The sequence below is a fragment of the Jaculus jaculus genome, chromosome 9 (assembly GCF_020740685.1).
Source record: "Jaculus jaculus isolate mJacJac1 chromosome 9, mJacJac1.mat.Y.cur, whole genome shotgun sequence".
Lineage (NCBI taxonomy): Eukaryota > Metazoa > Chordata > Mammalia > Rodentia > Dipodidae > Jaculus > Jaculus jaculus.
Genome location: NC_059110.1, coordinates 40818242 through 40831731, shown reverse-complemented (window position 1 = coordinate 40831731; position 13490 = coordinate 40818242). Strand labels below are relative to the sequence as shown.

General features: G+C 41.5%; 1 non-coding gene across 1 annotated transcript; it reads left to right on the top strand.

The window, feature by feature from the left end:
* The first annotated feature begins 628 nt into the window (after nucleotides 1-628).
* LOC123463725 lies at nucleotides 629-735 on the top strand. The gene has a single exon (XR_006639113.1). It is a non-coding gene; the product is annotated as a U6 spliceosomal RNA (small nuclear RNA).
* The last annotated feature ends 12755 nt before the right edge of the window (nucleotides 736-13490 follow it).

Sequence of the window (13490 nt, the reverse complement as noted above, 5' to 3'; positions counted from 1 at the left end):
TTATTTGGCAAGTACTGACCTGGTGTAATCCCAATTACCTTTTGGGAAGATTTTGTTATCAGTTATGCTGTGCTCCTGATTGGGTCCCTCTTTGATGCACTGTGGGTTCAAGTAGGCTGGCTGGGTCATTGGATCACTGCTCTGGTCGCCATTGCTGTGTGCTGTGAGCTCCCTTCCCCTGGTCTCTCATGCTTGTGCTGTGTTGTAATTCTTAAAATATGGCTTTCAAATCAGCTTTCTCACTGCTTCCAGGTCACTTTCGTTGCCTAGAGTAATTGAGGAGATTTTCTCTTTCTCAAGGCAGATTTCAATATAACACGGTGTTATTTTCTCAAATCACCCTGAGCCAATGGGTTTCTGTGCCCCTTGGGCATCTCATGCTTTACCACCAGAGCTCTGCCTTCATCAGGACCCAAGCCTTCAATTGGAACCAGCCTCCTTTTCCTGTCAACCTGCATGTCGTTTCCCTAAGCCTCTTCATCCTCGGAGTGAGACTTCACAGCCTGCAGAGTTCTAAGTGCCTTTGCCCACAAAGTGATCAAATTCTCAGGCCATTATGAAGCTGTGTCCTCTTGGACAAAGGTTATGTGGGTGGCAGTCATAGTCACTGGTTGTAAAAGGTGACAAGGAGCTCGCTTCAGCAGCTCATGTACTAAAATTGGAGGAATACGGAGAAGATTAGCATGGCCCCTGTACAAGGATGACATGCAAATTAGTGAAGCATTCCATATTTTTTTAAAAGAAAAAAAAGGTGACAAGCTTTTCTACATAGCATTTCAAAATCAGGTGTAGCATGGAGGGTGGGCTCATTTCAGCTGGGACTATATTGATATCTGAATTTTCTGACAATCTCTGATTCTGTGACTTACAAGAAGGTATCTAACTTTTTTTAAAATATTTTTATTTATTTATTTATTTCTTTGAGAGAGACAGACACAGAGAGAAAGACAGATAGAGGGAGAGAGAGAGAATGGGCGCGCCAGGGCTTCCAGCCTCTGCAAACGAACTCCAGACGCGTGCGCCCCCTTGTGCATCTGGCTAACGTGGGTCCTGGGGAACTGAGCCTTGAACCGGGGTCCTTAGGCTTCACAGGCGAGCGCTTAACCGCTACGCCATCTCTCCAGCCCTGTATCTAACTTTTTGAACTGCAATTTTCTTAATGTTCTGATTCTCTAAAAATCAAAATACAAAAGAGATATCTGGGTTACTGTGTTGTAACAACTGAACACAACAGCTTCCCAGGGCCCTTAGCCTAGGCATTGACAGTAGTAAGTGCTTTCTGAAGGCATTTCTGCACTGTCTCCTGCTCCACACAACTCAACACTAGAGGATGCACACTAGGCTCTAGTGGGAAATCTTCCAGAAGTTTACATTCATCTTTTAATTTCTAACAGGCTACATGATTTCCCTCCTCTACGTCTGTTCCTCTCAGCTTGAACATGGAAGCTAAGAGCAGGGACGGCCATGAGCAAGCGCAGCTGGTGGCATGAGAGAGGTGCGAGGAGACAAGAAAAGTGCAACTCAGGGCTGGTCCCGCTGGGTGCATTGCCTCTCCTTTCTCACAACTTTTTGATGCATGAGTTGGAAAAGACTGAGAAATATGCTGTCTTCTTCATTACTTCTATAAACCGTTGTCAATTGCATGGGCATTTCCCTTACATTCTTTCACAAATGTGCCATTTTTGGAATCAGTTGGTTTTTTTGTTGTTCTTGTTGATGTTGTTGTTTTTCATGCCTCTTATGAACCTGTTAGTGAACCAAATAAACGTAGAGATGGCTTACGTCAGAGGCTTCCTGCCTTCCATCTCTGTTGATCACAGGAATGGGCATGGGTAGTTATCTTATTTTGCTGCAGATCTTAGTTAGCAGGATGTTCCACAGGTACCTTAGTCTAAGTTTGTCTAAAGTAAGCATCTTTTATCACAACACCATTTGCTGCTCAGCTCATCCCTGTCTTGATCAGGGTATTTCAAGCCAGGACTATAACAAGTCAGGATCTGGATTCTATCAGCTAAATTTATGCTCCGTTTGAAATAAACTTCTAGACTGCCCTCCTTTCTCTGTCCCCACTGTTTAATCAGACATCTTCCACTGATACAGTGCAACTCTCTAGCCTAAGTCTCTTCCATCTCCAGAGTGACCTCAACACTACAGGAAGTAGTTTCTAGCTCTGCTCCTGGTCTGCCTTTCTGCACTCACCATTCATCCAATGCCTATCATACCTTAGAGCCATTCTATTCAATACAGTAGCTATTAACCCCATGTGCTTTCTGGGCACTTGAAACGTGGGTAGTCCAAATTGAAATGTGCTATAAGTGCAAAAAGTGTTTTAAAGGTTTGCTGCTAAACAAGAATGTAAAACATCTCATTAATTTTTATGCTGATCACATCTTGAAATGATATTTGAGCATATTTGAGGTTAAATAAAATGTATCATTAAAATTACTTTCACTTGTTTCCTTTTGCTTTCTTTCTTAAAATTTCTGGAGAGAGAGAGAGAGAGAGAGAAAGAGAGAGAGAGAGAGAGAGAGAGAGAGAGTTCATGTGTGTTGAGTGTAGGCATATGGGTGCCACAGTGTGCATGTGACAGTCAGAGAACAACCTTGGGTATTGGTCCTCACTGTCCATGTTATTTGAGGCTGGGTCTCTTGTTCACCTGTGGACACCAGGCTAACTGACCTACAAGCTTCTAGGGATTTTCTTGTCTCTGCTTTCCATCTTGCTGTAGGTGCAATGGGATTACATACCTGCACAGGGTGACTAACTCTTACATGGGTTCTGAGGATCTACATTCAGTTCCTCGCACTTGTACAGCAAGAGCTTTACTCCCTGAGCCACCACCCAGCTCCCTTTTCACTTTCTAGTTTGTAGAATCATATTTCTGCTTAATAGTGCTTCTCTGGAGCCACGAATGGTGTTATGTACCTGCGATCCTAACGTTCAAGAAACAGTACAGAAAGATCTTGAGTTCAAGACCATCTTGAGTGACAGAGTTAGATTCTGTCTTAAACAAACAAGTAAAAATGAAAATAGTGTTGGAGAGATGGCTTAGTGATTAAGGCCCTTGCCTACAAAGCCAAAAGACCCATGTTTGACTCTCTAGGTCCCATATAAACCAGAAGTACAGTGACACAAGCATGCAATGGAGCACACGCACACAAAGGGGCACACACATTTGGAGTTAGATTGCAGTGACTGGAGGCCCTGGAACACCAATTCTCTCTCTCTCTCTCTCTCTCTCTCTCTCTCTCTCTCTCTCTCTCATAAAAAAAGAAGGCCAGTCTGTTGGGCTTGCCTCAAAAAATAAAAATAAAAATAAATAAAAACAGGGTCGCTGTGATACCAACCCCATAGCCTTTGCACTGGCTCATCTTTTCTTTTCTGTGGAACTCCTTCATCAAGCCAACGCCTACTCACCCAAGGTTTAACCAATTTCACATCACTTTTTCTTTGCATACTTTTTTATCCTCTCCTTTGTAAGTCCTCTTGGCATTTTAGCTGGTGAAAATATTTATGTATAAATGCACTTCTTTAATGTTTTCCTCCCTTATTAGACCATTAGGTTCTTGAAGACAGTCAACTTTGTCTAATTTAACTTATACAACTCTGTAATGCCTGGTGCTCAGTCAGGTCTACATCAGTAAATGAATGAATGGGTAATTTGAATTCCCCTACCAAGGGATGATGGTGGGCTTGAACAGTAAATAAGTCTTCCATTCCCCATGAGGTATCAGTGAGAAAAAAATGAAGCAGTATAAAGCAAAGATGGTCTCTAGTCTGTCCATACTTCTTCTTTCATCAGTGAGTTTTGGTGCAGGGCTGAGCCTCCTGCCTCCCTGCACACCAAGGACATGGCGACAGAAGGTAGGAAGCAGGTCTACTTGACAGTCCATTTTCCTGTCTTTTCCACTGGTATCAACAAGGTCCAGTAGAGCTGCACTGACATCTCAGTACAGAGATAGGGAGGCCATGCCCTACTTTCTCTGGGAAGGCGTCAGTGGACTAAAGGAGAAACTGGAGAGCCACTTGCCTCTTCTGCAACAAAGCACCAAGAGTAAGTGTCCATTTTTAGCATTAAAGTCAACATTCATTTAGCTTTCATGGTATATAACCTTGATAGGAAGACTATCTGTTAAAGAAAGAAGATCAAAGAGAATCTAGTTGCATAACATTCAGCAAGTAATCAGTACATGCCCATACTGAGGTGAATCAGATATTAGAATTCTCTGAAAATGATATACAATGAGTCATAATACATAGTTATGAATTCTCTTGAAACAAGTGAACATTATAGATAATTCCAGCAAAGAAATAGAAATGAGAAAGACTAGAAATAAAAGACATAAGAAACTACCTGGGGATGGAGAGATGGCTCGGCAGTTAAAGCCTGAAAAGTCTAACAACCCAGAGTTGACTCTGCAGGACCCACATAAAGCCAAATGCATAAAGTGGTGCACACATCTAGGGTTCATTTGCAGCAGCTAGAGGCCCTGGGGTGCTATCTCTCTCTTTCTCTCTCTCTCTCTCTCTCTCTCTCTCTGTGTGAATATATATATATGTATGTGTGTGTGTGTGTGTGTGTGTGTGTGTGTGTGTGTGTGTGTATATATATATATATATATATATATATATATATATATATATATATATATAATTAAATATTTATTTTACAAAAGAAACTACCTGGATGGGTCTGATAGTGGAGTGAAAGGACAGAAAGACAGACCTATCTGAACACTTGAAAAAGAATGGACAGAAATGAATATTCACAGGAATACATATAGTAGAAAAAAGAGTTAAGGTCTGTACCATTGTTTCCCTCAAATGCAATCAAAGTATTCAAAAATTATGACTAAAAACTTCCCTAATTTGGACAAAGACATGAACTTATTCATTCAAGAACCTAAGTGAGCCTCAAGCCAAGCAAGCCCAAAGACATCTGGACCAAGATATAGCATAAGTAAACCTGAAAGATAAAGACAAGAAGAAGAAAAAAAAACTACTGAAAGTGTCCAGAGAAAATGACACATTATACATTAATCCAGAGAGTGTAGAATAATGTAAAATAATATTTTTCAAATATTGAAAAAAAGAAAGAATTGTCAGAACCCACACTGCATGTGACAATTTGCCATCATTGACAAAGGGGAAACAAAGACACCCTCAGATGTAGAAGCACTGGGCAAACTTGTTAACAAAGAACAGGTGAAGAGACTTCTCTACACAGAGAAGAAAGACAGAATAAGACTTGGAATTTTAGAAAGAAAAAATATAGCATAGTAATAGGCTGAAATAAATAAAAGGAAAAACAGGTTAGGTATACTAGATTATCCTCATCAGCTTCTTATATCATATTTGATGCCTGAAGCAATTATTATAAAGCTATCAAAAATTATAACCAATATGCACATAGGAAGCAATAAAGTGTATTTTTAAAGTATAGAGGTAAAAGAACCTAAATAAAAGTGAGCTTACTGTATTATACCTGAGATAGGAAAACATCAGTTGCATATTATAACAGATACCAACCACTCAGAGAAGAATACAAAGATATATACTCAAAATGCTATTTTTATGAAATATTTAATATTTGAGCAAAGGTGAGATAAATAAATGAAAATTTTAGCTAGAATAGCTAATTTTAAAAGTTCATTTTAAACCAAAACAATAACACATGGGATATTTCTAAATGATTACAATGGTAGGTGCCAATGATGGAAGGATCTTTTTGTAAATTATTGAAATAGGTGATGAAAAATTTTAATCATGAAGAAGTGTGAAGTCAGTGTGAATGAAAGATGAAACTGATCAGAATGTGGCAAAAGCCAGAAGTCTCGGCATTTCATCATCACATTATGTCCTGATCTCATAATTTCATTCATGTTATGTTTGTTTCAAATTTACTGCCTCTGACCTGATCCAAAGCAGCTGCTTTCCCACAAAAAGGCTTATCTTTTTCAGCATGGAGAATAAAATGGGGTTAAGAATGCAACCAGATACTGCCCCACCTCCACACAGTCTCAGGTCAGAATAGGGTATGTGCAGTGCCAGGAACTCATAAAGTTGGTTTGAAGGCAGGATTATCTTGTCCTCCCAAGACAGAAGTCATTAGAACCAGCCGAGGGCTGCTGCACACAGACAGCTCCACTACGAACAAGTGCCAGACCGCCTTCATTGTCCTTGGCTGTGAGGGACTCTTCAAAGCAGGCCACTAAGCATGTGGGTCCTGGCTGAGGTCAGCACCGTGGTCACTCCCCTGTGACCCCTGGTCTATGTGAACAGAGAAAAGGGCCCCGCCTGTGAGGAAGATCAAAGCCTGGCTTTCCCTGCAGCCTCTCTTTGCTCTCTAGCTGAGTAGGCTGCAGGGGCTGGATGACAAGGGGGAGGGGCAGGAGGGAGGAAGGGCATCATAGCACAATGTTAACCACCGCAAGTTCAGGAGAACTTTGCTGAAGTAGCACCTTCCAGTGGGCCCTGCCACAGCTGCCTTCAGTAAAACAAATGGAAGAACACAGGGTTGACCCCGTATGGGATACAGTGGATTCCCAAGGGGAGCCTTCATGGTCAGTGCTCTCCTTCCAGCACAAGCTTCTTCTCACTCCACACAGCTTTTTTGACCATGCTGAAAGCACTTTTTGTTTTAAATTTTGTTCATTTATGTGTGTGTGTAAGAGCATGCCAGTTTCTCTCACTGCTTCAAACAGAGGCCTGTTAGTCTTTACATGGGTAGCTGGGGAACCGAACCCAAGCAGGTCAGCTGTGAAGCAAGCACCTTTAAATGCTTAGCCATCTTCCCAGCACTAAAAGCACTTTATAAAGGCATATCTTATGTTAGAAATGAACTAAAGACTGTAAGTAGATGCCTCAGCTCAGAAATTCTAAGATGAGAGATGATAGTTGGGGCTGGATAAGACTGGGGTATAGGTCTGTCCCCAACACTGTTTGATGCTTAGTGGAATCACTGGCCAGCTTTCTCTGACAATGAAGGATTCTCCCCCCAAATGTCTGTACTGTCCCCTCCAATACAGTATGCTATAAAACTAAGAAGTTGCTATCGCACATCAGCCAATCTATTCTTTTCTTCTGGATGCCTCACTATAAATTATCAGTATTGGTAACTACCTCATAAAAAGTAAGCAATCTTTTGCCTCACCTTCAATGCTAATGAGTTTTGGATAATTTACTCTCTCCCAAAGTAGTAGTATGTCATAAGCCATGAAAGTCCAGTGGTAATGAATGCTAGAGGACATTGACATAGGAGAATGGCAGACAGTGTCACAATTTCTTAAGCTACTTAGATATGAAATAAGGCATGCCTTTTCTCTCTTGATGCTGACTCTTTTCAGTTTAACATGTTTTCTCTTTCTGTTGGTTAAAGTCTAAGAAAATATCTAAAATAATGTGATGGCTAATCTTGATTGGAAACTTGACAGGGCCTAGACTCACCATAGGCATGTCTGTGAGGAAGTTTCTAGATTATGTGACTGAAGTGAGAAGACTCATCATTAGTGACTGTGGGTGGCACATTTCATAGACTGAGATTCTGCAATGAACAAAACTGAGAGAGGTTGCTGAGTGCCATTAAGCAACTAACTTCCCAAATAGGAGAATTCAACTCCTCAGCTGGCTGGGCAAATGGCTCAGCAGGTTGATGAGGAGGGTCTAACTTTATCTCAATTTGATTCCTCCAGCACCAATGGGAACAGCTGGGCATGCTCATGTATGTCTGTAACCATAGTCCTGTGGGGAAAGAATGGAAAATCACTAGAGCTCACCAAACAGCAGCTCCAGGTGCAGAGATAGACTCCATCTCAAGGAGATACAGAAATGAGTGGTAGAGGAGAGCACCCAACATTCTCCTCCAGTCTTGCATGTACACACTCAGGGATGCATGCCCCCACACACACATGCATGGAATGCATATACTACACATCACACACACGCATACACACACACACACATTAATGCATGTAGTGCATATACCACATACCACATTATACACACACTCATGCATATAGTGCATATATCACCACACACACACACACATACACCCACCCACAATTTTCTAGAGCTGAAAGTAAATCTAATTTTAGTCCTGCAAAGTAACTCCTAAACACAGACATTTTCCTATAAGCATTAGCTAGAGCAGCAAACAAATACATGTGACTGCTTTTCCCTTTGCCACTTTTCTCTTCATAAGCCTATTCTAATCACTGTTGGAGTTAATCTGTGAAGCAGAAAAAACACAAATAAACTTTTAAAAATTAAAAAGAGAAGAGGAAGAGAAATAGCTCACTTGGATAATTTGTAGAGTGATTAATCAGTCCTTGAATAATCATGATCTCCAGCTACAGGAAACACCAGTAATAATGATTGAAGGAGAAAAAAGGCAGCAGTTACAATGACATGTTGAGGCCAATGGGTTCTTGTAGAAGACCCTGTCAGGAGCAGTGCAGGGAACTTCTATAGTGGGATTCCTGCTGTGGAGTTGAAGAAAATTTACATTACAAAAGTAAACGGCAGGTAACTGGCCACCCATAATTAAGGCAACACTGAGCAGAGGAAATAAAACTGAAAATTACCACAGGAGTTGCCAAAACCCCAGCCAGAATAAAACAAAGTCAGATGGCATGAAGTCTTATATGCCTGAATGAAAAATGGCTAAATAAAACCAAATTTTATCCCACAAGAAAAATGGGTAAAATTTTAACCAATTAAGAGAAACTCCACCATGCTCAAATATGAGCCACGTAATTATTACATGGAACAGTAAACATTTTAATTATATAATTAGATACAAATGTGAGTTTTTGTTTTCCTCTTTTTGTGTGCTGGTATTTTTCTGCTTTCATGGTCAGCAGCCTAATGTAGTGATTTAATTACCTCAGAGTCAGTCAGTTAAGTTTGCTGTCTGAAACTGCCTTTTCACAATGCCCTCAACTGACCTGGAGTGAAACTCAAACTCACCCTTTGTGCCCAGGGTTTTCCTGACAACAAAAGAGGCATTGGTTCTCCTTTCCCCAGATACCAGCCCCGGGCTTACTTCCCAGTCCTTTCTCCTCCTCTCTAAGTCTGCTTCCTCTACCCATTCCTTGCCCTCACCGCACCCTGGGGCTCATTCCGCAGGCACACCCCCACGTCAAGGGGAAGGAATGCCAACTCCGCCATCTGTGCCTCCCCGCGAACGCAGAAACGAGAGCATGAGGGAGGGTCCGTGATCTAGACACGTAAAATCCCCGTCTCCGGCAGCTCTGCCCTTGGCAGAGAGTATAAAGGACAAACGTCCTGAACCTGTTTCAGAGTCATCAGGAAGGTGCAGGGACTGCCGCCCGTCGGAGCTAGTCCAGGGAGCCTTCACGTTCCCTCCTTTGAGACACGCCCTGCTTCGGAGAGGAGAAATACTTTCTACGGAATGGGCTTTACTGAACAGGGCCATGTGTCGTCCTTGAAATCACATTGCATAGGACATACCGAGGTCAAACCACATTTGAGAGACATGTGATACCTTGAGGGAAAGAACAGTACTGACCCACCTACAATCTACACACCGACCTCCTTCTTTCTGCTAGTTCCTTTGAATTCTGAATTAGAAACTGTGTACAAATTCTGAGTATTTACCTATCCCCAAAGTAGTATTATGTGGTAAGCCAGTGAAAGCGCGATGGTAACCTGTGTTAGAGAACATTGCCATTGCCACAGGAGGATGACAGCGTCATGATTTTTTGTTTGTTTGTTTTCATTTTTCAAGGTAGGGTTTCATGCTACCCCAGGCTGACCTGAAACTCATTATGGAGTCTCAGGGTGGCCTCGGACTCACTGCAATCCTCCTACCTCTGCCTCCCAAGTGCTGGGATTAAAGGCGTGCACCAACATACCCGGCTTCTTTTTTATTTATTTATTTATTTTTATTTATTTATTTTGGTTTTCAATGTCATGATTTCTTAAGCCACTGAGATACATGGCAAGTCAGGGCTTACCTCTCTGGATGTTGATGTTTTTTCAATTCAGTATGTTTTCTGTTTCTGTTAGCTAATGTCTAAGAAAATATGTAATATAATGTGATGGCTAATCTTGACCGGCAACTTGACAGGGTCTAGAATCACCTAGGAGACAAATCCATAGGCATGTCTGTTAGGAAGTTTCTAGATTAGGTTAATTTAAGTGGTAAGACTCATCGTTAATTACTGTGGGCGGCACAATTCCAGGGGTTGAGGTTTGGGAATGAAGGAAAAGGAGAGAGGCTGCTGAGTGATTGCTCTCTGCCTAGTGACTACAGGCAGATGCAGGATGACTGGCTGCTCCATGCTCCTGCCACCAGTTGGAAGGCTGAGGAAGCAAAGCATGGTACCAGCAGGGTATATGTGCTCACCAGCAAGGAGCAGGGCACTGCTTTTCTCTGGAACTTCTTTACATACAGCTTTTTTATATATAGGATAGCATGAAAAAGACTGCCCATTCTGGAGAAAGGTCTTCCCCTCCATTAGTCCTAAAATTCCCCTCGCAGGTCTGCCCAAGGGGTATGTCTCTTACTTGATCCTTGATCCAATTACTTTAACAATAGAGATTAATCATCACACTCCCTTAAAGTTACTTCTTGTCAGGTATTTGGTCACAGCAACAAGAAAAATAACTAATATATATAATGAGACATAAAAAACTGATTTTGAAATCTTCACACTAGAATCATTCTACATCAAAAAAATTAATATACAGAGTCAGGCATTATGGTACACACCTTTAGGCCCAGCAAACCGAAGACTAAGGTAGGAAGTAAGATTGCCATAAATTTGAGACTTTGTATCAAAAAAAGAAATTGCATATTTGTTCCAGGGGATTCCTCAATAGTCCTAAAACATCCCATAAATAGTTGCTTCTTTACCAACAACAAAATTTTACAGCAATTCAACCCTGCAGAAATATTTAAACACAATACCACTAACAGAATGGGGCATTCTGGGTCTATCAGTGCTCCTTTATATCTGAAGACTAAAGTCAAGGTGTTGGCAGGTCTGGCTCCAGGTAAGAACTCTGTTCCTTGCTTGCAGACAGCATCCTTTGCCGTATTTTCATATGAGAAAGCAGGAGGAATACCTCCTATGAGTAATTTTTTCTGGTAATTTTTTCTTTTAATTCCATCAGAGGGACTGCTCCATGACCATATTAGCCAAAGACATTTTCCAAAGACATCTGAATTCAATCCATAACATTCACCTTTTTTGAGCACTACCCAGAAAAGTATTGTAGCACATTGTTGTAGTCAATATCAATGTGTTATTTCAGGTGCTAAAATTTTATAATTCTCTACTTATTAGACATGCTTTAAATATACATATGCAAGAGGAGTAAAAACGTCCACCTAATAACACTGATGATGAAAACAAGCATAGGTCTGCAACTTTTAAAAAAATACTTTATTTTTATTTATTAATTTGAGAGAGAGAAAGAGAAATATGCAGGAAGAGAGAGAGAGAGAGAAAGAAAAAGAGAGAATGGGTGTTCCAGGGCCTCCAGCCACTGTAAACAAACTCCAGATGCATGAGCCCCTGTGTGCTTCTGGTTTAAGTGGGTCCTGGGGAGTCAAACCTGGGTCCTTTGGCTTTGCAGGCAAGCACCTTAACTGCTAAGCCATCTCTCCAGCCACTGCAACTTTTTTTTTTTTTTTTTTCGAGGTAGGGTCTTGCTCTAGCCCAGGCTGACCTGGAATTCACTATGGAGTCTCAGAGTGGCCTTGAACTCATGGCAATCCTCCTACCTCTGCCTCCCCGGTGCTGGGGTTAAAGGCATGTGCCACCACACCTGGCTTGCAGTTCTTTTTAATTTAAGTTAATAGCAATGGACTATTACCCTGGCCTATAGGAAATAATATTGCTATCCCTTAAGTTTGCATGTGATGAAATTAGGAGTTACCTACCCTTGAAAGCAAATTGTGACAGAGGATTGGGAAACTTGGTGAGACTTCACAGCTTTTATAAAAAAAATTTTTTTTATTTATTCATAAGCTCAGAGAGATAGAAGAAAGACACAGAAAGAGAATGGGCATGCCAGTGCCTCCAGCCACTGCAAATGAACTCCAGATACATGCACCACTGCATCTAGCTTTACATGGGTACTGGGGAATCAAACCTGCAAATGCCTTAGCCACTAGGCCATCTTTCCAGCCCCAACTTCACAGATCTTTTATAAGGCACAACTATGCAACAAACTGGGAAGGGGAGTTAAAACCTACACCTTGTTAAAGTCCTTTAACTCCTTTTATTCACTAGGAGATTTGGCAATCAGTTCCAGAATGAAGGAAGAATTTTTGACTAATCACCCTAGTTCACAGGGATAGAGCTAGGAGGCATATTAATGAGTTAGAGCCTGGTTGGTGGTGGGGGGACAGAAATGGGAGAATACAGTAAAACTAATCAGATTACATCCTGAATGCAATCAGTTTTAAACCTTACTTGTATCCAATTGACCTCAGTCCATGCATTAGAAAACATGATGATTTTTAAAAATATTCTATTTTTAATTTATCTATTTGAGAGAGAAAAAAAGAAGCTGAGCAAGAGAGAGAGTGGGAATTCCAGGGCCTCCAGCCACTGCAAACAAACTCCAGACACATGTGCTACCTTGTGCATCTGGCTTACATGGGCCCTGGAGAATTGAACCTGGATCCTTTGACTTTGCGGGAAAGTGCCTTAACCATTAAGCCGATTCTCCAGCCCTCATGTTGATTTTTTTTTTTCCTCAAAGTGGAGTCTCACTTTAGTCTAGGCTGACTTGGAATTCACTATGTAGTCTCAGGGTGGTCTCGAACTCAGCGATCCTGCTACCTCTGCCTCCTGAGTGCTGGGATTAAAGGTGTATGCCATCATCACTTCCAGCCCTTATGCTAATTTTTTGTTGTTGTTTTTTGGTTTTTTGAGGTAGGGTCTCACTCTAGCCCAGGATGACCTGGAATTCACTATGGAGTCTCAGGGTGGCCTCGAACTCATGGCAATTCTCCTACCTCTGCCTCCCAAGTGCTAGGATTAAAGGCATGTGCCACCACGCCCGGCTCTTATGCTAATTTTTAAGTGACCCTCTTCCCACTAACTGGACAGCCCTCTGGTTCTCAGGTGGCTGCCTTAGTTGATGATACTCCCTGAACTATCATGTCTTACCCTTCTTTTCTTAAATATTATTTATTTATTTATTTCTAAGCTTTTAATTATTTATTTATTTGCAAGCAGGGAGAGAAAGAGAGAGGAGATAGACACAGAGAGAATGGGCATGCCAGGGCCTCTAACCACTGAAAACAAACTCCAGATACACATGCCCCCATGTGCATCTGGCTTACGTGGGCCCTGGGGAATCGAACCTGGGTCCTTTGGCTTTGCAGGCAAGTGCCTTAACTGTTAAGCCATCTCTCCAGCCCCTATTTATCTATTTTTTATTTGAAAGCAGAAAGAGATAGGAGACAGAGAGAATGGGCATGCCAGGGCCTCCAGCTGCTACAAACAAAC